A 21,392-nucleotide genomic window follows, 5' to 3' on the forward strand; every position below is an offset into this window, starting at 1 on the left:
CACGGAAGTATGTGGTTATTTACTGCCTTCCTATCAATAATAAGACTGGCAGAACTATGTTTTTCACTTAAAACAGTCGCCAACACGGACCTGATACCCCCTGTCTACTCTAAAGATAAAGAAGTACAAATGCAGAAACATTAAGACCAATGTAAATTAGTGTGAACGATCGATTTCGAACACATCAATGGGCAAACAAGAGAAAGGAATTAACAGCAAGCACACTTCAGACCTCTACGTCCTCTTATTAAGCTGTCGCCAAAGGTTTTCGTTGTGGTCCTCCCTCCGAAGACAGGTGTGAGACAGCTCTGCACGTTAGACTATCCAGTGCTTGAAGCCTCGGCATGTGTCCTATCAACAGGTCCTTTCTTTACATACATTTCGATTCGACTCCTGCTCACATTATGTACCTATGTCTTCTTGGGCATTATTCTGTAGCAGCAGCTTTCAAAAGTTTCTTTTCCCTTCTTTACTGAACCGTTTATCGTCCACGATTTACCGAAGTACAAGGTTACACTCCAGATAAATACCTTCAGAAAAGATTTCCTAACATTTAAATTTTTGATCAATGTTTTCAGATTTCTCTTTTCAGAAACATTATTCTGACTATTGCCACCTTACATTTTATGTCCTGTGCAGTGAGGCTATCGTCAGTTAATCTGCAATCAGAATAGCAGTACTCTTTTACTACTTTTACTGTCCCATTTCCTAATATAATTCTCTCGTCATCGACTGAACTAATACGACTACATTCCAACACCTTTGTCTTACTTCTGTTGGTACCCACCAGATAAGCTCTTTTCGAGATTAATTCATCATTTCATCTAATCTTCAAACTCCTTTGACGCCTCCATCAGAACCACAAAATCTTCGGCAAACCTCAAAGTTTTTATTTCTTCTTTCTGAGCTTCGATTCGATCTCCCAATCTTCCCTTGATTTCCTTTACTGTTTACTCCATGTAAAGATTGAATAACACCCGGAATCGGCTAAATTGGTTACATTGGAGTCACACTACCTTCCCAATTAGTAGTTCCCTTTCATGTTGTTCGACTTTTGTAACTGCAGTCTTCTTTTCTTAAAAGCTGTTGACAACGTTATCACTGCTGCTTCAGGATTTCATAGAGTGTATGCCATTGAATCTTGTCGAAACCGTTCTCCAAATATACACATAGGCCAGAGAATAGAGCAATTAGGAACACATGTTAGGAACACATGATATTCGTTGGTCGGCGTTGCAATCTAGTGGCCTGTTTTAAAACGACATGAAGGGTTGCGGGCTAGAGACTGCCGTAAAACGTTTCCGACATTTTTTACTGTGTTGTTGTTGTTGTGAGACGTGACGTTGTTATTGTACATCAGTCGTAAATATTGATATTTCTACATATTTCAGTTGTGTATGATAAGCTAAAGCTCTGTGGAAGACATACTTAATTCTTCGGTTACGGAATTTTATGATGATTAAAATTCTTTCATATATTTTTAAAACTAGTTGTATAACGGGTGTAGCCGTGCTGCGTCGTTGGTCCACTGCATTGTACCTTGAAAGGGATTAAGGTCTTATACCATGGAACTTGAGATATTGTGGATTTACGAACATACATTGAATGCTGTTTTGAAACTACAGAACAACAGGTACAAGCTTACCCGGCTACACGGACTTTAGGCTTAAAATTTACAGATAAGATTGAGGCTGCAGATCGTCAAAGTTAAACATATCTAAAACAAATTTAAAAGAACATTAGTTTAAAACATCAAAAGCTGATCCGTCATTGCTCAAAACTTACAACTGATAAGGAATGACTTAAACCTAAGGAACAAGAAAAGGAAACATCGGTGCACATTAAGTATGGCTGGCAGAATCGGAGCAGAAGAGTTCACAGACAAACTTAGCACTTCAGTCAGGGGCTCATCTAAGTAAACACGAATGTAACTCGTGACTAATTCGGACAGACAGAGATTCTAACAGACCAGATGTCCGTACAACACTTCTTTTACACACTTAAACATAAATCATTTATCAAATCAGCAAAGTTACACTGGCGGCTTCAAACACGTTACAGTAATTGCAAGAAAATCTCATCTTTCAAACCCCACAGGCGAAGTTCACTGAGGGAATAAACACAATACGCACCATAACTCCTTTAGTACTCTATATGCCATCAGGCACTATTCCGGCCACCAACATCCAAACTGCCCGCAGCGAGAACATTCCAGTAGGCGAAATGCCAGTCCACTATCTCTCCAAAACCCAGAAATCAGCCGCAGTGAATGCTATCGTGCATACGGCACCGAAGACACTAAGAGGCCCCCTTGCCACCATGTCAACAGACTGGCCCCCAAGTCCGTACTGCTGCCGCCTCGCAGCAACACCAACTCGCCAACCGCGACAAGGTTCCCGCCTTTCCCTACGTCACAAATAGCGATAAACAGAGCAAATCAGTGCGGCACTTGCGCCTCCTGCCGTGACGACAGTCAGTCAGAGGATCCAAAGATAGTACAACGCCGCCAAGGCTCAGAACTGAGTTTCATGAATGTCTTAACAGTTCTGAATGCCTCGTAATTGGAAATCTGTGTTAGACCTCAAAATTTGTTTAACTTATAATTGATCTTTTACTTAACTGGATTTCACTTTCTAATTATTGCTATGTAGTAGAATAATAATGTTTCAGATAGACTATTAAATACAGTATGGACAAGATTTTCTCAACAGTAACATTTATGAATGTGAATAGGATATTTGTTCCTGCATGCGAGGTGCATTCATTAAGTAATGCAACACTTTTTTTCTGAAAGCAGGTAAATTTTATTCACGATTCCAATACATCATATTACTTCCCTCTCTTTTGGCCAGAGAAACCTATTTTCCAATATAATCTCCATTCAATGTGACGGAATCACACAGCCTTACCAGAAGAGCCTGTAAGTCAACATGGTACCACTCTATTGGTCGACGTCGAAGCCTCTACTGCATCAATATCCTACCCATCACCCACGTGTTCCTTCCCGCGGAATGCAACCTTCGTTCAGATAAATAGATGGAATTCGGAAAGTGCGAGTTCCGGACTGTAGAGTGTATGAGAAGAGTCCGTTGACGTTTTGTGAGCTCCTCTCGAGTGCACAGACTTGTGTGAAGTCTTACCGTGTCATGCAGAAGTTCCTATGCATTTTTGTGGTGATGAACACGTTAAAGTCTTTTCTTCAGTTTCACTGCTGAGTGTAGCCGGCCGGCAGGCGTGAAATTGTACAGGTTAGCGCAACCTTGTTGCGATGTCTACATATTCCTTGCCTAACGGCTCAACGTGCTTTTGTTGACTGCTAGGTCTCCGTAGACATCCCTTAAGTGCCTAAGAATAATTGCGATGCTCTTGTTTTCCACTAAAAGAAACTCAGTGACGGCCCTTTGCTTGGAACGCGTGTCCGTTACAGACGCCACTTTGAAGGTTACGTAAAGCGCCACCACCTATTGGAACTTCATAAAACCATAGGGGCTGAAGCGGGACTATTTCACAATGTCCCGCAAAATGTTCTTCATTTTTTTCAACCGAAACAGGTGGAGAAAAAATATGTTGCGTTACTTACAGAAGGCTCCTTGTATATGACGATATTATACCGTGGGAAATTTTTTTACCTTTGGAAAAACCTTCCTTTCCGGAGTTATTTCTGTAAATTGAGAAAAAAAACTGCAGCCCAAAAGAGAATAACATCATTTAAAAATGGTGTAAGAAAATGTATCAAACTTCTCTTACAGAGCTGTCTAGAGACGAAATATGGTTGATTGGTTGATTTGGGTGAGGGACCAAACAGCGATGCCATCGGTCCCTTCGGATTACGGAAGGATGGGGAAGGAAGTCTGCCATGTCCTTTCAAAGGAACAATTCTGGAATCTGCCTGAAGCGATTTACGGAAATCAAAGACAATCTACGTGTGGATGGCCGGATGCGAGTTTGAACCGTCGTCCTCCCGAATGCGAGTCCAGCGAGCTAACCACTGCGCCACCTCACTCGGTGAGAGGCGGAAGTCCGAAAAGTGTTCCAAGGTACAACGTTTTCCTAATATAAGCATATGTTACCCTTGCTTCGGTCGATCTTCTATAAAGTCATACGTTTAGAAATGCCTCCGGTGTTTAATTCTTTTCACGGAACCAAAACTAGATCTTCCACATGATCAACTTTTACCAACGTCTACTGGAACCTGGTAGTCAAGGAAGGCAGGATTCAGTTATGATTGTGGACGGGGTCGTAATCAGTTACTATTGGATCCCTTTTGCAATTACACACATTTATTTTAAAACGGTAATTCCAGACTCAGCAGTCCGCAGCTCGTGGTTGTGCGGTAGCGTTCTCGCTTCCCACGCCCGGGTTCCCGGGTTAGATTCCCGGCGGGGTCAGGGATTTTCTCTGCCTCGTGATGACTGGGTGTTGTGTGATGTCTTTAGGTTAGTTAGGTTTAAGTAGTTCTATGTTCTAGGGGACTGATGACCATAGATGCTAAGTCCCATAGTGCTCCGAGCCATTTAAACCGGACTCAGCAATAAATAAAGATATCACATGTTATTAATGAAAGAATAAACAACTGTGTAATTAATAGTGCTTATAGTGCGTTACAATTTACCAAATGAGCATAAAATACAGAAACAGCAAATAATCTTTTAAAGAACAATTAGAATTTTAAGGCAAGTAACCACAGTCACTGCTAAAGGCCTTTAACGCCAAGAACGGCAATTGTAAAAAAATTAACAAACACACTGTAAAACAGCGATGCAATAGCAAAGGTTTATTTAAAAAGACAGACAAATGATCATCAAACGGGGGGGGGGGGGCAAAATGATGGTAAACTTGGTAGCACTACCATTTAAACCCGCTGTAACGCCAAGGACGGCAATTATATAAAAAATTTAAAAAAACACACCGTAAAGCAGCAAATACAACAGCTAAGGTCAATTTAAAAGGACAAGCAACTGATCACCAAACAGGTGAGACAAAAGAATGGTAAACATGGTAGCACAATCATTTAAACCTGATGTAATGCCAATAATGGCAATTAAATAAAAACTTTTACAAACATACAATAAAACAGCAAATACAATAATAAAACACTAGGGCCAGTCACAGACGGGGTTGCGACACTTGTGAGGAGCGAAAGTTGTGAGGAGGGAGAGTTGTGAGGAGCGACATTTGTGAGCAGACCCGGCCGAACAGGTAGCGGGCGGTCTACAGGGACACCAAACAGGTAGCACACCGCAGTTCAGTACTGCATCGTCGCATCGCTGCCGTCACACAGGTGTGCAAACCGATAGCTGCAACGCATCAGGCAAACAACATGGAATCTACACCTTATCCGACCGATGCTGCAGGAATATTTCTGCAACAACTTCATTTGCTAATGAATGGTGGGAGCAAATTTTTACTTGCAGATGACGACAGAGGACCAAATGATAGGATATCGGTGTTCGCCAGTGAAAAGGGAAAATCCTGTTTAACAGATTGCAATTCGTTTTTTGTCGATGCAACGTTCGAAAGCTCCAGCAAGCAGTTTGGACAATTGTTTATTGTTCGCGCCGATATTTCTAGTTCTGAGGAGCAAACTAACACAGTTTCACCCGTCTACGTCTTGCTACCCAATAACAAGCGAGAAACGCACGATCGCTTTTTCACAGCAGTTAAGTCCCTTAAGATTTCACACATATTTGAACATTTTTTTGGTAATATACGAGGGTGTAAATAAAGTAGTGGCAACGTAGTCCACTCCGCAGATCGGACATGCACAAATATCATACAAGAGCGGTTGGGCGGCGCTGTTATCGAGTGTATCTTATTTGTGAGGGGCGTACAGCTAGGAATGTTCTTGCTATACATCGTTGAAATGAGAAGTGTTGATTTCACCGTTCTAGAGCATGTTTTCAAAAGGTGACCAACGATCGTGCATTTAAATTGATGTTGCCTGGGGCATAAATGCATAAACATGTTATCGCGGTTTACGTTAAGAATGTAGCGAGAATGTTTTACCATGTATGCTGTTTGCATGAAATGTGAAGGTGTTTCATGCATGTCGGAATGAGACAGAAAATTTGCTCTGGACTGGGGTGATATCTATGAGTGGTGCAAACGTGTATATTGCGAAACGATCACCCTATCATGTCGCATAACAGTTCTCATTCTCATGTCGGAAGTAATGTCTAGCTGTTATTGCTCAAAATGGTTCTGAGCACTATGGAATTTAACATTTGAGGTCATCAGTCCCCTAGACACAGAACTCCTTAAACCTAACTAACCTAAGGATATCACACACATCCATGCCCGAGGCAGGATTCGAATGTGCGACCGTAGCAGCAGCGTGCTTTCCGGACTGAAGCGCCTAGAACCGCTCGGTCACAGAGCTGTTATTGCAGCGGTGGTATTGAGAATTCTTGGAACACCATCTGTACTCACCAGACGTGAGTCCCTGTGACTTAGAACTGTTGCCGAAGTTGAAGGAATCCCTTGGAGGCTGCCGACTTTATGACGTGGCGTCTGTACTCCGCGCAATAGATGGCTCCGTCTCCGCTGGTCAACAGAGAAAGCCATCTCAACGGTCCACAACGGCTTCCCAAAGATTGGCAGAAGGAAATAGACTTAAAATTTTTCATCAAAGGAATGCAACGCAAATTGTGCGAGGGGTGTTGTATAAATTATACAAAACATCTTTTTTTTCTGAAAGCAGGCTATTTTGGTTTTATTCAAGACTCCATTACCTTATATTACTCCCCACCCTTCAGGCTACAAAATCCTATTTTTTTAAAATAATCTTTGTTCAATGCGACGGCCTTACGTCACCTAATTTGAAGGGCCCGCATGCTCGCATGGAATCCCTCTGGTGGCCGACGTCGAAGCCAACACTTGCAGCATCAGTAAACTGCCCATCTTCAACGCACTGCATCCGGCGGAGTATATCCTTTATTGGGGCAAAGAGATGGAAGTCGTAAGCTGCGAGATCCGGGTTGTAGGGTGGATGAGGAAAAACAGCCCAATAAAGTTTTTTGAGCTGCTCTCGGGTGCGCAGTTTTGTCTTAGGCCTTGCTTTATCATGGAGAAGGAGAAGTTTGTTTGCATTTTTGTGGCGACGAATAAGCTGAAGCAGTTTCTTCAATATCGTGAGGGTAGCACAACACACTTCAGAGTTAACCGTTCCCACTTGCGGGAGGACATCAAACAGAATAATCCCTTCAGAGTCACAGAAGATCGTCTCCGAGACATTACAGTCTGAGGTTGCAACTTGGATCTTTTTCGTCGGAGGAGAGGTGGTTTGGCGCTACTCCATGAAATGCCGTTTTGTTTCCGCTTCGCAGCGTTGAACCGCATATTTCAGAGAAGAATAGGAGATCAGTGTTTGACGTCCCGTCGACAACGAGGTCATTAGAGACAGAGCAGAAGCTTGGATTAGGTAAGGACGGAGAAGGAAGTGCGCCATGCCTTTTGGAATGAAACATCCCGGCATTAGCCTTAAACGATTTAGGTTGGGTTGGGTTGTTTGGGGGAAGAGACGAAACAGCTAGGTCATCGGTCCCTTCGGATTACGGAAGTATGGGGAAGGAAGTCAGCCATGCCTTTCCAAAGGAACTATCCCGGCATTTGCCTGGAGATATTTAGGGAAATCACGGAAAACCTAAATCAGGATGGTCGGACACGGGATTGAACCGTCGTTCTCCTGAATGCGAGTCCAGTGTGGTAATCAGTCCCGCCCAGTAAACCCATATGCATCATCTGTTACAATTTTCGACAAAAAAATTGTCACACTTAGCTTCGTAAGGCACAAGAAAGTCTGCACAGATGGCCCATTGATGCTCTCTATGATCTTCTGATAGACGACGAGGACCCCTGCGGGCACCCGTCTTTGAGTAGCCAACAGCTGGACGAGTGTGTCAGCACGTCCAGCGGAGAAGTCCAGTTGAACAACGAGGGGTTTGACATGATTCGTCGATCACCTCGAATGAGAGTTCCCACACGTTCCAACATTTCAGGAGTCACAGCTGTGTGCGGCCGGCTGGCAGGTGGTAGGTCGGACAGGTTTGCGCATCAATGATCCAATGATGACAGACGCCTCGCCCAACGACTCACCGTGCTTTTATACACTGCCCTTCATCCGTAGATATTCTGCAGGCGCCTCTGAATATCTGAGATGCTCCGGTTTTCCGCCAAAAGACAGTCAGTGGCAGCTTTCTGTTTGGAATACACCTCCGTTAAAGACGTATTTTGAAAGCTACGTACAGCGACGTCACATGTGGGAATGTCATTGAACTATAGGGGCTGAAGCGGGAATATTCCAAGATGTCCCACAACAAATTCCGCATTTTTTTCAACCGAAATTCGCCGAGAAAAAAAAATGTGTTGCATTATTTATTGAACATCCATCGAACTTGTTAGTTCTTTAAACACTGTGTTCAATCATTGTTAGCACTACATTATTTTCAGCCTTTTTAGACACATGTCAGCACCTGCCACGTTTAGAATAAAAATCAGAAACCGTGAAGGTGTTCGAACAAATGATTTGGAGTGCAAGAGGTAGAAATAACTACCACACGTCATCCAGCTCTCCAGGTCCCCTCAATGAAGTGTTGCCGAACGTAGGGAATCAAATTGTGTTTCGCCTGGCCTCGTTAATTGTTTGGTAAGCACCACGATCCTTCGCTAGTGAAAATGAAGTGGTACGGCTCTTTCAGTGAGGTTGTCGACATGCGAAGGTCCGCGTCCAAGGCTGCGGTGCAGCACATGTGTAGCAGAACAGCTGCAGGAGGCGAGAGAGAGATGAGTGTGGGGGGCGCAGGTGGGCGGGCGCGCGGGCGCCAGCTGGCACCGGCGGCGGCTCCTCTGCCCGGCCCCGGCCCCGGCCGGCTCGTGCGAATCGCCGGCGGCCGGCCGCCTCAACGCCCGCTGCGCTTGACTTGCAGCCAGCACCGGGCTGTAGCCGCGAAGCACAGCCTCATATCCCATCAAAATCCGAAGGATAGCGGGTCTCACTGAACATTACTTGTACTGTGCAGCAGGGCTACACTGTTTTGCGAAATCGGGCGAGAGTTCATTATGTTTTCAGGCAGTCTATTTTCAGTATTTGTGTCAACATCATTCTTCTGTTTCATTCTACTCTCTTCTATCTCGTCATTAACTAAAAAGATTTTTAATCTGATCTCATTGTTTTATTCCTTATTCTATCTATTTTATTACAGCCTCTTTATCTCATGAACTTCATCCCTACAGCTTGTGTACGTGACCTTTTTTTTTTTTTTGTTTCTGTCCATCATTCGGCACTCGGAACCGTATATAAGAATAAGTACAGCCACAACTTCATAGAATTTAATTTGGGTTTCTTTTCTTGTTTTTCTTCCCAAAGTTCTTCCAGTTGTTCCGCAGTTAGCTTGATGTTTGATTACCTTCTTCTCAACGTCTTTGTCATAGTTAAAACGAGTATCACATCCTAGATAACTAACTACCAAGCTCTCTGACAGTGTGTAGACAACAAACAGAAGTCGGATGGAGCAGCCGCTGACCTCTGTACTGTTGGACTCTCTGATGATCGAGACAGTGGATAAAACCCGATGAGATAACCGAGACAGTCTAACTACTAAGTCTGCGCTAGAATATGTCCAGGAGTAGACACTATCAATAGGCTTATTCTTCCTGGCGGTGCACAGGAGACTGTGGATCTCGTGCATAGTGCACTGACACTGAAACCTGGTGCTTAGCGATCGCCGGCCGAAGTGGCCGAGCGGTTCTAGGCGCTACAGTCTGGAACCGCGCGACCGCTACGGTCGCAGGTTCGAATCCTGCCTCGGGCATGGATGTTTGTGATGTCCTTAGGTTAGTTATGTTTATGTAGTTCTAAGTTCTAGGGGACTGATGACCTCAGGAGTTAAGTCCCGTAGTGCTCAGGGCCATTTGAACCATTTTTGAACTTCGCGATCCCATTATATTCGAATGTTTCCAATCGCTAGGAGGCCGCAGGAAAATGCGAAAAGCATATGTGTTCATTGCACTACTCAAAATCCCACCAGGCTGGATAGCAACAGTTTTGTACCTAGCGTGGTCGTTGCCGCCAGTTTTCAGTAGGACTATCTGACAGCACATCATGTCTTCCTGAGTTGTCCAATCAGCTCCCTGCATTCCGTGGGAAGCCCAAAAGCCGGCGTGAAAACCGCCGCCAAAATCGAACAGAATATCGCCTGGACGATAGGCGCCGGTGTTCCGTAGCTTCAAACCTCAAGATTCCGAGTACCACTGAAAACAATAGTAACACCTAGCAACGGTCAAGCGAATCCCACACGGTAAACATCAATAGAAAGGTTAATGCTGACTCCAGTGGATCGCGCTCTCAGGTGCATCTTGTCTAACACAATGACCATAGCCATAGCAGGTCGGCTGCCCTGAGGGACCGGCAATTGCTATTGTCCCAACCCGTCGTATTCCCAGCAAATCCAACTCTGTCCAACCTTATCTTTTCCTGCCAAACTCAACACAGGTCGCCCTCGTCTACAGACCCAGCTTACCCACACAAGAAGAAAGACAGAACAGCAACCCATGTCCCAAAACCAGTTGAAATATCATGAGTTCTCATTACCGGTTTCATTTACAGAAATAACCTTTCTCAGCCCTCGCCCACTGAGGCACATTAATAAATTGATATAACTTTGAAAAGAGAGAGAGAGAAAGAGAGAAACGAGAGGAGGCAGGCCACAAGAGGCTTGTAACCTCTCAACACCTTTCTGGAAGCTTGGTTTAAGTTTGGCGTTTCCATACGTCATTCACCACTGACACCATACCACATACAACGGTCATAGTGCCTTTTGGGACAGGCAGCAGCAACCTGGGTCAGGTCGTATACGCTGAGCATTAATATGTCCAAGATACTTAATTTCACGGCAAGCAAATTTTGACTTTTCGAGATTAGCTGTAATTCCAGCTTGTGCGGCTTTATGCAGAATCTTTTGCAAAGTATCAGTGTGTTCATACCAAGTCTTACTAGCTATGAGTAGGTCATCAGTGTAGTGAGTAACTGATTCAACCAATTCGTCACCAACTGCAACGTACAATGCGGTGATAAACACATCTGAACTGACGTTCAGACCGAAGGGAAGGACACAAAATTGATAGGTTGGCCTCCCGAATATAAATGCAGTATACTTTCTACAATCTGGCGTGATTGCGACTTGGTAGAACGAATTGGTCAGATCTATCGTAGAAAAATACTTAGAATCTAAAAATTTCTGGAGTTGCTCCTCTAAATTCTCAGGTTTCGTACGAACAGGTAAAATAATCTCATTGATTGCACGAGCATTCAAAACAACTCTGATATTGGCTCTGAGCACTATGGGACTTAACATCTATGGTCATCAGTCCCCTAGAACTTAGAACTACTTAAACCTAACTAACCTAAGGACAGCACACAACACCCAGCCATCACGAGGCAGAGAAAATCCCTGACCCCGCCGGGAATCGAACCCGGGAACCCGGGCGTGGGAAGCGAGAACGCTACCGCACGACCACGAGATGCGGGCAACTCTGATATTCCTGTTGTGTTTCTTTATAGCAAGTAAAGGGCTGCAGCAAGGTGGCGTGGACGGTTCGAGTCTAACATTTGTTTCAACTCGTGCCACACAACAGGTCGTTGGAGTAGTGGTACATTATAGGTTTTGTGGAAGAAATGGGTGTTTTGTGATGTCCTTAGGTTAGTTACGTTTAAGTAGTTCTAAGTTCTAGGGGACTGATGACCATAGATGTTAAGTCCCATAGTGCTCAGAGCCATTTTTGTGGAAGAAAATCTGGTGAGGCTTAACTTCTATTTTATACACATATGTGTTGATCACATCTGGTCGTTCGCTAAATAATTTTACATACTTGGACAAAACATCATAAAGTTCATTACGTTTATCATGTGTGACAGATGTGGTTTCTGATAACTTATTACTAATTGAAGTTTTCAAGTCCTCAAACTCGGCATCGGGTGCGTGTGTCTGTGTGTCAACATCATCAGTGACCTGTATTAACTTAATCGTGTACCCCGCACAGTATGTATCGTGCTTCAGAGCCCTGGTATCCAGGTCAATTGAAATTTCACTACCCTTATCTCTAAGTATACATTTACGTCGGGAGAAGTCAATAGTGCTGTACTTCTCGCACAGTATATCTGAACCTAAAATACAATTAGTGATCAGGTTTTGGACGACGAGGAATGGCCCCATTGTACGATTCCATTACCTACCTTGACTGTCACAAATACCTGTTTCTTAACACTAGAAGACTTATTGCCTATGGCTGTTAAAATTTTACTGTTCTGGACAGAATATTCTGGTACGGGCTCAAACTCACACATTTTCTTGCAAAAATATAGGATAAGACACTAACAGCTGCTCCTGTGTCCAGAATAATAGTAGTGGGAATATCACCCACAACACCAGCAGGTAAGGCCAAACAGTTTCATTGCTCGATGAACGACTTTGTGTGTTCTCTTGTAAGAGTTCATCAGAAAAGTTTTCGTCATGATTATACGTGATGAATAATCATGGTTTCTGTATACAACTGTCAGGTACATGATGATTGTGACGTTGCAAAGTGGGTGTGTCAATTAATATATTTAAATTGAAGTCGTCCGCCAAATCTTCCGCAGCCACGACCTGGGGCACAGTTTTATAGTTTGACGTCATTACATTTGTAGTGGGTGCAGCCACAGACGGAGGTGGAGTATTACTAGTTACTTCGATAATATTTACATTAGAGTATTGTTTATTTCAGTCTCCAAACTGTGGCGGTAGTTGCCTTTTCATGTTTTAAATCACCTGCGGGTTCGTAGATGCATTCCAGTTTTGAGTTGCAGTTGGGGCGGCGGCGATTGCACTGACCTGCGTTATTGTTTTTCTGCGGTCGTGTCGCATTGTTTTGATACTGAGCAGCGTAGTTGTTGTTACTCCAACTCTGTTGTTGGTTTGGTGGGAGCTGATAGTTCTTTTTGTTTCTCTTAAAATTTTTGTTACCATCCTCATAATTATTATTACCGCTGTAGTAATAGTTGTTGTGGTCGCGCCGTCTCTTATTTAGATTGCATCCAGTAGAATGTGCTATGTTAAGCATGTTGTTTTTGTTGTGTATATACATTTGCGATTTGAAGCGGGTAATCCTGTTGACATGCGTGTCCGAAAGCAGCCGGCGCGACGGAATTGGGTTGGCTACACTCCGTAATTTGCATGGCGCCGGTGTAAACATTGTAGCAATTGCTTTGCCGTACGGAACGCTGGTCCTCGTAAAGCATACCAACAGAATCGAGCACTGGGAGAAGATACTCTGCGTCGTTGTCTGGGGTGTGCAGAAGTTTTTATTTCATATTAAACAGCAGTCTTACCTTCAATGCGCGGGGAATGTCGCGCGCTGCAACCGGCTTGTCAAGGAAATGTCCCATATTTAAATATTTCTCAAAATACCAGCTCAAAGGCTCTCTCAAATTGCTCTTACGTAACGCATCTGTCGGCTTCATTATATGTCCATACAGCTGTGTAGCCTTGGATATAACCGACAATATGACATCCTCCTACGGTCACTCCACGTACGAGGAAATGCATATCTGAAGGCTTTAAGAAAGATGACAGGATGTACGATTCTTTTTTGAGTTATAAATGGCTGAAATTGTCTGATTTTTATGAGGCTCTCCTCTTCCTTGGCATTATAGTAATGTTTAGTTTCAGAATGATTACTGTAAGGTTCAACTGGCGAATGACAACGAAAATGTTGTTGATAATTATCACAACTGCAATGCAGGATGTCATGTCGAGGTGCGTGCTGTTGCTGTTGTGAGTACGTAGTGTGCGACTTGTATGCGTAATGAATGTACTTGTATTCATTGCGAAGCTGTGTGTTTTGGTTGCTATTACCGTCATTGTACACTGGTTGTACGTAATTATCAAACTGTTACGATTGCGCAGCGGCAGATTGTGTTCCTTGACTGATAACGTCTTTGTTACTATTTATAAACTCAGCAACAGTGTCGCGGACAACAGTAGGCAATTTTTCTTGTAAGCACTCGTCAAAGGACTTGTCTTTTTGCTCTATCCAACTGTGAAATTCTCTATTGATGCTTGAGAAATGGTTGGCAGTGCATAGTCTTACCTCATCAGAAAGCTGTTTGTCAATTGTTCAAATGGTTCAAATGGCTCAGAGCACTATGGGACTTAACATCTATGGTCATCAGTCCCCTAGAACTTAGAACTACTTAAATCTAACTAACCTAAGGACATCACACACATCCATGCCCGAGGCAGGATTCGAATCTGCGACCGTAGCAGTCGCGCGGCTCCGGACTGAGCGCCTAGAACCGCTAGACCACCGCGGCCGGCTTTGTCAATTGTGTCAACCGTGTTTTCGACACCGTCAATATGCGTTTTTATATATCTTGCACTGCCGGATAAGATGTTTTACTGAAATTGTTCACTTGTGTTTGGGTATCTGTCACATCTTTATTTGTGTTTTCTTGTTTGAATGAAAACTCTGAAAATTTCGTGTTGAGGTAGGACACACGTCCAGTCAGTCTACTACGAGTATTTATATCCTCAACACGGCTACACAAAGTGTCGTTTGACGTTTTAGGTGCAGCTAAATCTGATTTAATTTCATCTTGTCGTGTTTTCGTCTCGTCTTGAGTTGTTTTCAAAGCGGCGCGTATAGACGTCATCTGTTGGTCGATACGTGCGTCAATGTCCTGTTTATGTTGTGTCGTTTGTTTCATAATAGCATCGAACATACTGGCAATACTAGTGATGTACAAGTGTTCCGCCCCCGCCACGTCGTTGGAAATGGCGTCAGACACCAAAATGGGTTTGGAACTAGATTTAGGCATAATACTGGTGGACGGTCTATTTTCTGAATTTACGTCAACAGAATAGTCAATAATATGTCGATCGTTAGTATTCGAGTCAACCATAAAGTCACTTTAAGTATTTAATGTGGTGTCAGTGTCGGATTGCGTCTGTGTTGGCAGCCTCTGGTTCCCCCTATTTTTTCTAATTGTATTCTGGTCAATACCATGCCACACGTAATGTATGACACAATAAAAATTTAAACTCGTATGTGTAATCAGAATAAATGTAAAAATTAATCTCGCTGTGCGACAATGTTTGAACAAAAAAATTAATTGTCGAAAGTAATGGTGGAATTTTGAACACTGATGGCTGCACGCCGTATTACGTCGCACAGAACCAAAGTCGACTGTATTGTGAACTGATAAAAATGTATTGTTGCACTGTATGAATAATGAAAATAATTTTAGAAACCACGCTGTAGCTTAAAATCACTGCTACGGAAACGGAAAATTGTGATAGATCTACCAAGCAAGGCACGTTAATACGAAGCGCTTGGGCAAGATTACTGATGTAAAGTTGCGGTGCCTTGCCTTGTATCCGAGATTGCAGCGTAATTTCAGGTGTCGACATACAATTCTTTTTACTTCAATTTATTCCGATCTCGTATCCAGTTTGTAGTTTCCAGTTGTAAGACGCGTATATTTCTATTGTCTATTGTCAAATCACAATTTATGAAAGATGTTTATATTTTATTAATAGGATTAAGTATGAATAATTAATATTTGTCATGTTGGAAATAATTGTGGTAGCAGGGAATGTCTGCACCAAAGTATTGTTCACAAGAGAGACCGCAAATTGATATAATTTTAAAAAGGGCGGGAGAGACCGCGTATGGATACATTTTAAGAAAAGAGCGGGAAAGACCGCGCATTGATACATTTTGTAATGGTAGCAGAGACTGTCTGCACCAGAAAGCATTGTTGGCAGGAGAAACGGCACTTTGGCATTCGTAGGAAGTCAGTAGTAAGCGAGATGTGAAGGGAGTTGGTAGCAGGTCTGAAGCGAGAGGTTGAGAGGAGCGGTGTGCCTGCCAGCCATCAGCTATGATTTACAAGAGATTTTAAACGGATGTACAGAGACATCAACTAACTATTATCATAATAGGAACTAATGTTATTGAATTAATTTCTTTGCGAAACTCAAGACTACTGAAGGTATGTTTGCGCAATGCTAGTTGTAAGATTATTGTAAAAAGTAAGTCCCATTTGAACGTTTGTAAAATCATTTCATTACTAACAGTAAATATTTGAAGCGTTTTTAGAATATAATTAAATTTTGCCAGCAATGATGAATTACTGATTATAATCCATCCCAAAAAACATCAACAATAAAATTTTTGCAAAGTTTTATGTGCCTTAAAACAGCTACACGTTTTAGATCCCCCAGTTTACTACACTTTTTTCTACTGAATGAACGTTTCTGTGATATATCTCAATACTGTCCATTCCTTCTGGGACAGTTTGCATAGTCGTTCACACAGAAACCACTACAGCGCTTGAAGGTGTCGCGTTGACGAGTTTATTAACAGTGAACGCCTAGCACATGTACGAAACACTTAATACCTAGGTCAGATACACAAGACAACTGGTGTTTCAAGAGGGACGCGCTTCTTTGTGAAAACTGCATCGGCAAGATGAATAATGGGTCAGGTATGGAAATGCTGTCCACCCAAGCAGGCCTTGAACAAGCAAACCTGTTGAACAGAGATTTACGATCGGTGCACTCTAGACGCTGTCTGATAGGTTCACAATCATAATTTTCCAAGTAAATACTCCAGAAGCTGCATATAATACAGACATGACTAAGAAATAGGTTTTCACCGCCGTCGGCTAAGAGGAATATCAAGCAGCGTGCCTGACGGCCGCTTTCAAAGCCCTTGGGGTGTAACACGACAATACGCTGTAAACAGCATCTTAGTAAGTATCCCACAACGTACGAGATTCAAAGAATGATTATTCCTCCAGAAGTTGCACTTCCCTACCCATTTGATACTTAAAACGTACTTTAGAAGTTATTTCACTAATTTTATGGCACTTTCTTGAAAAATCCTTCTCTGTTCGCACGGACGCGAACACAAATTTACAAAAATAAGGTACAAGGAATGTCAAACCATATACAAGCCTGGGTACCATAAGCAAATTACTTGCTGCTGACTACTTCTTGACATTTTATTATTGTGCACCGGACTGTTACTCAACACAGAGTCTTTTAATGACCTTTCTTATTCAATGCACCTTTTTTACTTTGAATCGAGCAGAGAATTTTTTCTGTTAGGGTACGCTGAAGTAGTAAAACTTCACAAAGAGCTTTCTTATGTATTTAGTTAATATGCAATTACTTGTCTAGCGTCATTTTGTGCAGCGAAGCGGTTTCAAGTATCTGATTTCTATTTTGGTTTCTGTTATACCTCGGTATGCTCTAGACTAATGTGTCAATAGCGCTCACACAATGAGATTTTCACTCTGCAGCGGAGTGTGCGCTGATATGAAACCTCCTGACCGATTAAAACTGTCCCGGACCGAGACTCGAATTCGGGACCGTTGCCTTTCGCGGGCAATTGCTCTACCAACTGAGCTACACAAGTACCACTCACGTCCCGTCCTCACAGTTTTACTTCTGCCAGTACCTGCGAACGCAGGAGAGCTTCTGTAAAGTTTGGAAGGTAGGAGACGAGGTACTGGCAGAAGTAAAGCTGTAAGGACGGGGCGTGAGTCGTGATTGGGTAGCTCAGTTGGTAGAGCACTTGCCCGCGAATGGAGAAGGTCCCGAGTTCGAGTCTCGGTCGGGCACATAATCTGCCAAGTAGTTTCAGTGCTTACACACTTCCACAGAATGAACAACATGAAATTTGTTGTACGAAGGAATAGAGGGAGGAACTGTTACTGTGAAATTCTCTTTGTCTCTGTACTTACCGTGTGTGTCTTATCCCCGACGCCTTTATGATACATCGTATGCAAGCGAGTATACAATTCAAATATTTGTCCACCACTAACAAACATAACTACAGCGCGCTTTCTCAACGTTCGATTTCGTTTGATTTAATATCCGACTGTCGTCAGGAAACCCGTTACGTGACAGGCAAAATGAAATCAATTACTGCTTATAAATTCAATAGCGTAATCATTAAAGTGGTGTATTTAGGACACATAATCTGCTTGTTTGTTTTTCACTGTCATGCTTGTGACACTTCTGAGCAGTGTTCTCACTAAACATGTACCGTTTGTCATGAGACGGGCATCATATGACAACAACTCGACGAAGAAGAGGCAAGTTAATATTGAACAAGTGCTCCACATATTACACAAACCGATATTTCAAGGCAGTGTCGCTCATGTACCTTCGAGATAAGTGAATCAACAAGTTTTAGTTATTTTCTTTATCTATTGCCTTTATATACAGGATAGGCGAAAAGCAACTAGGTATTGAGACTGACGTATAACTTTCATCTTTGCAGAGTTATTTATTTGATATTAATACAGTACGTACTCCGTTATAAGGTCTATATTAAGGACATAGGAGACAATCTGAGTAGGCTTCTTAGATTGTTTGCTGATTATGCTGTCATTTACCGTCTTGTAAAGTCATCAGATGATCAAAACGACTTGCAAAATGATTTAGATAAGATATCTATATGGTGCGAAAAGTGGCAATAATTCCTGGAAAAGGAAAAGTAGAAAGTAATTCACATGAATACTAAAAGAAATCATCAAAATTTCGATGAGGCTATAAGTCACACAAATCTGAAGGCTGTAAATTCAACTAAATACTTAGGGATTACAATTACAAATAACCTCAGTTGGAACGATCACATAGATAATATTGTGGGTAGAGAAAACCAAAGACTGCGATTCATTGGCAAAACACTTAGAAGGTGCAACAGGTCTACTAAAGAGACTGTTTACACCACGCTTGTCCGCCCTATTCTGGAGTATTGCTGTGCGGTGTGGGATCTGCATCAGGTGGGACTGGCGGATGACATCGAAAAAGTACAAAGAAGGGAAGCTCGTTTAGTATTATCGCGAAATAGAGGAGACAGTGTCACAAATATGATACATAATTTGGAGTGGCAATCATTAAAGTAAAGGCGTTATTCGTTGCGACGGGATCGTCCCATGAAATTTCAATCACAAGTTTTCTCCTCCGATTGCGAAAACATTCTTTTGGCACCCACCTACATAGGGAGAAATGATCATCACGATAAAATAAGAGAAATCAGGGCTCGAACAGAAAAATTTTAATGCTCGTTTTTCCCACGTGCCGTTCGAGAGTGGAACGGTAGAAAGCCAGCTTGAAGGTGTTTCATTGAACCCTCTGCCAGGCGCTTAATTGTGAGTAGCTGAGTAATCACTTAGATGTAGATGTAGATGCAGATAAACATGACTGCATATGTTAAAAATCCATTATATTTAGATGTAGGCACCAGTGGCCTCGACGAGTCTCCTCAAACCACCTGGTATGGAATTCCCAGTTTTCTGGAGGATGTTGTGGGGGGATGTTGCTACGAACTTACGGAATCCGTACTTCCAATTCGTTCAATATCCGAGATTTCGTCCAGTATACTTCCTCTTTTGCCCACCCGCGTAAAAAAGTCATTGGGGTGTCAGGTTTGGGCTTCTTGCAGCCCATTCATGAGGTCCACGTCTCCCAAGCCAACGTCCTGGAAACTTCTCATCCAACCAGTTCCGCACGACATTAGGAAAGTGAGACGGTACGTCGTCATGCATGAAGGTAATATCGTCGGTATTTTCTCATCCAGATACCTTGAGCCAAACGTAATCCTGAAGCATTTGGAGGTATCGATCCCTGTTTACTGTGTCAGCTAGGAGATGTGAGCAGATGACATTTGTGGCCATTATTTCACACCTCACCGTCACTTTTGGAGGAGAAAGCATCTTCTCCACCGTAACTCAAGGATCCTGTGCCTCCCAGTAACGGCGACTGTGCCGATTGACAATATCTCCCACTTGAATCCTGCCTCGTCACTACTGAGGATGTTAAGAAATAATTGAGGCCAACTCCCTATACTCCACCCTGCGATCACAGTTTCTGGTGTCAGCTGCTGCACGTAATGGCGGTTCCATGATCGAAAGTTTAATTCTTTATGCAACATCTGATGAACAGCGTGTCTTGTGAGTCCACTCTCACAAGCTGCCTGGCGTGTTGATTTCTCCGGAACGACTGAACATGTTCTGCACAATCGCCACATTTTCAGGACACCGAGAGGTGGATGGACGACCCATTTTTGCTGCATCCGTCACCGAACCTGTGGTCATTAGCGTCGTGTGACAACACTTTATTGTCTCCGGACGAATTGCGGCATTCCTTCTTCCACCGTACGCCACCATCTCCACCCAAGAACCATCGAATTCCACATCTCATAGTGTGAAATACTCTGTGTTCGTTCTCAAACTGTAAGGCAATCGGCCATCTTCGTTTTTGTTGAGAGTATCGCCTCTTGCGGCCACAGGAAAACCGCTACACTTTTAATGTTCTGTATGTCTGCGCTGCTTCCAATATTATTCCATCAATATTAAAAAATTAACAGCCATTTAATGATACTTAGTTATTTCCCGCCCACCTTGAATAAAACGCCTGACATCAGATCACTGCGCGGGCAGCAGTTCGTGAACATAACAATAGCGCCATTGGCACACTCTAGATGCAAACATACCTGATAACATGTGAATTATTTATGTAAACGCTCTTGGCTTTCCTGTATAGAATCTTTAACCGAAGAAAACTACATTATCCTGAAAACTACATTGCCCTGAAAACTACATTGCCCTCTTTACAGTGTGCAAATAAGAAATAATATGCAAACCTCGAACAGTATTTTACAATAACAAGAAAGTATATTAATCAATATTAATCCCAGTACAAGCACCTAAGGACGAAAGTATCTCAATTGTCATGGGAGAAATGAATACGAAATTACTGACGTGGTCCCATTCAGCGAAAAAGTGCGTGATGGAAAGAAAACATGCGAATAACGAAACGTGTTACGGAGATAAAAATGTACTGGAACTTCAGAATGGCCGTTAGTCAGTAACGACGAAATAGAAGTTGGAACAGAATTACGTTTTTTTATCAAAAAATATTTTTACATGACGAGGGCTACTCGGAAAGTAAGATCCGATTGGTCATCATAGTCATCATCAGTTATTTCACATCCACTGCTAATTAAAACCACTCACTTAGACGTTTCTATACTTCGTGGTTTTTGGCCTTAAGCATTAATTATTAACTCACATATTCCTTTCTTTGACTGTCATCCATTACCTCATCTTCATCTTCTTTGATTATCTCTTAGTATCCAACAAAGAACTTCGTTGGTCCGTCCACAACTTATTTCCCGAACTAAACGTCCCACCATCCGCTGTTTCAATTTCTCCAGAATCATAACTATGTCTTACCCTCCAGTCTTTTCTCTCGTGTGTATATTTTCCTGCCTCTCCTAATAATTCCCCACATGCATCTCTCCATTGTCTCAGTGAAAGGGCGGTTTTCGTACATTTTTCG

This window comes from Schistocerca cancellata, chromosome 1 (genome assembly GCF_023864275.1).
Source record: "Schistocerca cancellata isolate TAMUIC-IGC-003103 chromosome 1, iqSchCanc2.1, whole genome shotgun sequence".
NCBI lineage: Eukaryota > Metazoa > Arthropoda > Insecta > Orthoptera > Acrididae > Schistocerca > Schistocerca cancellata.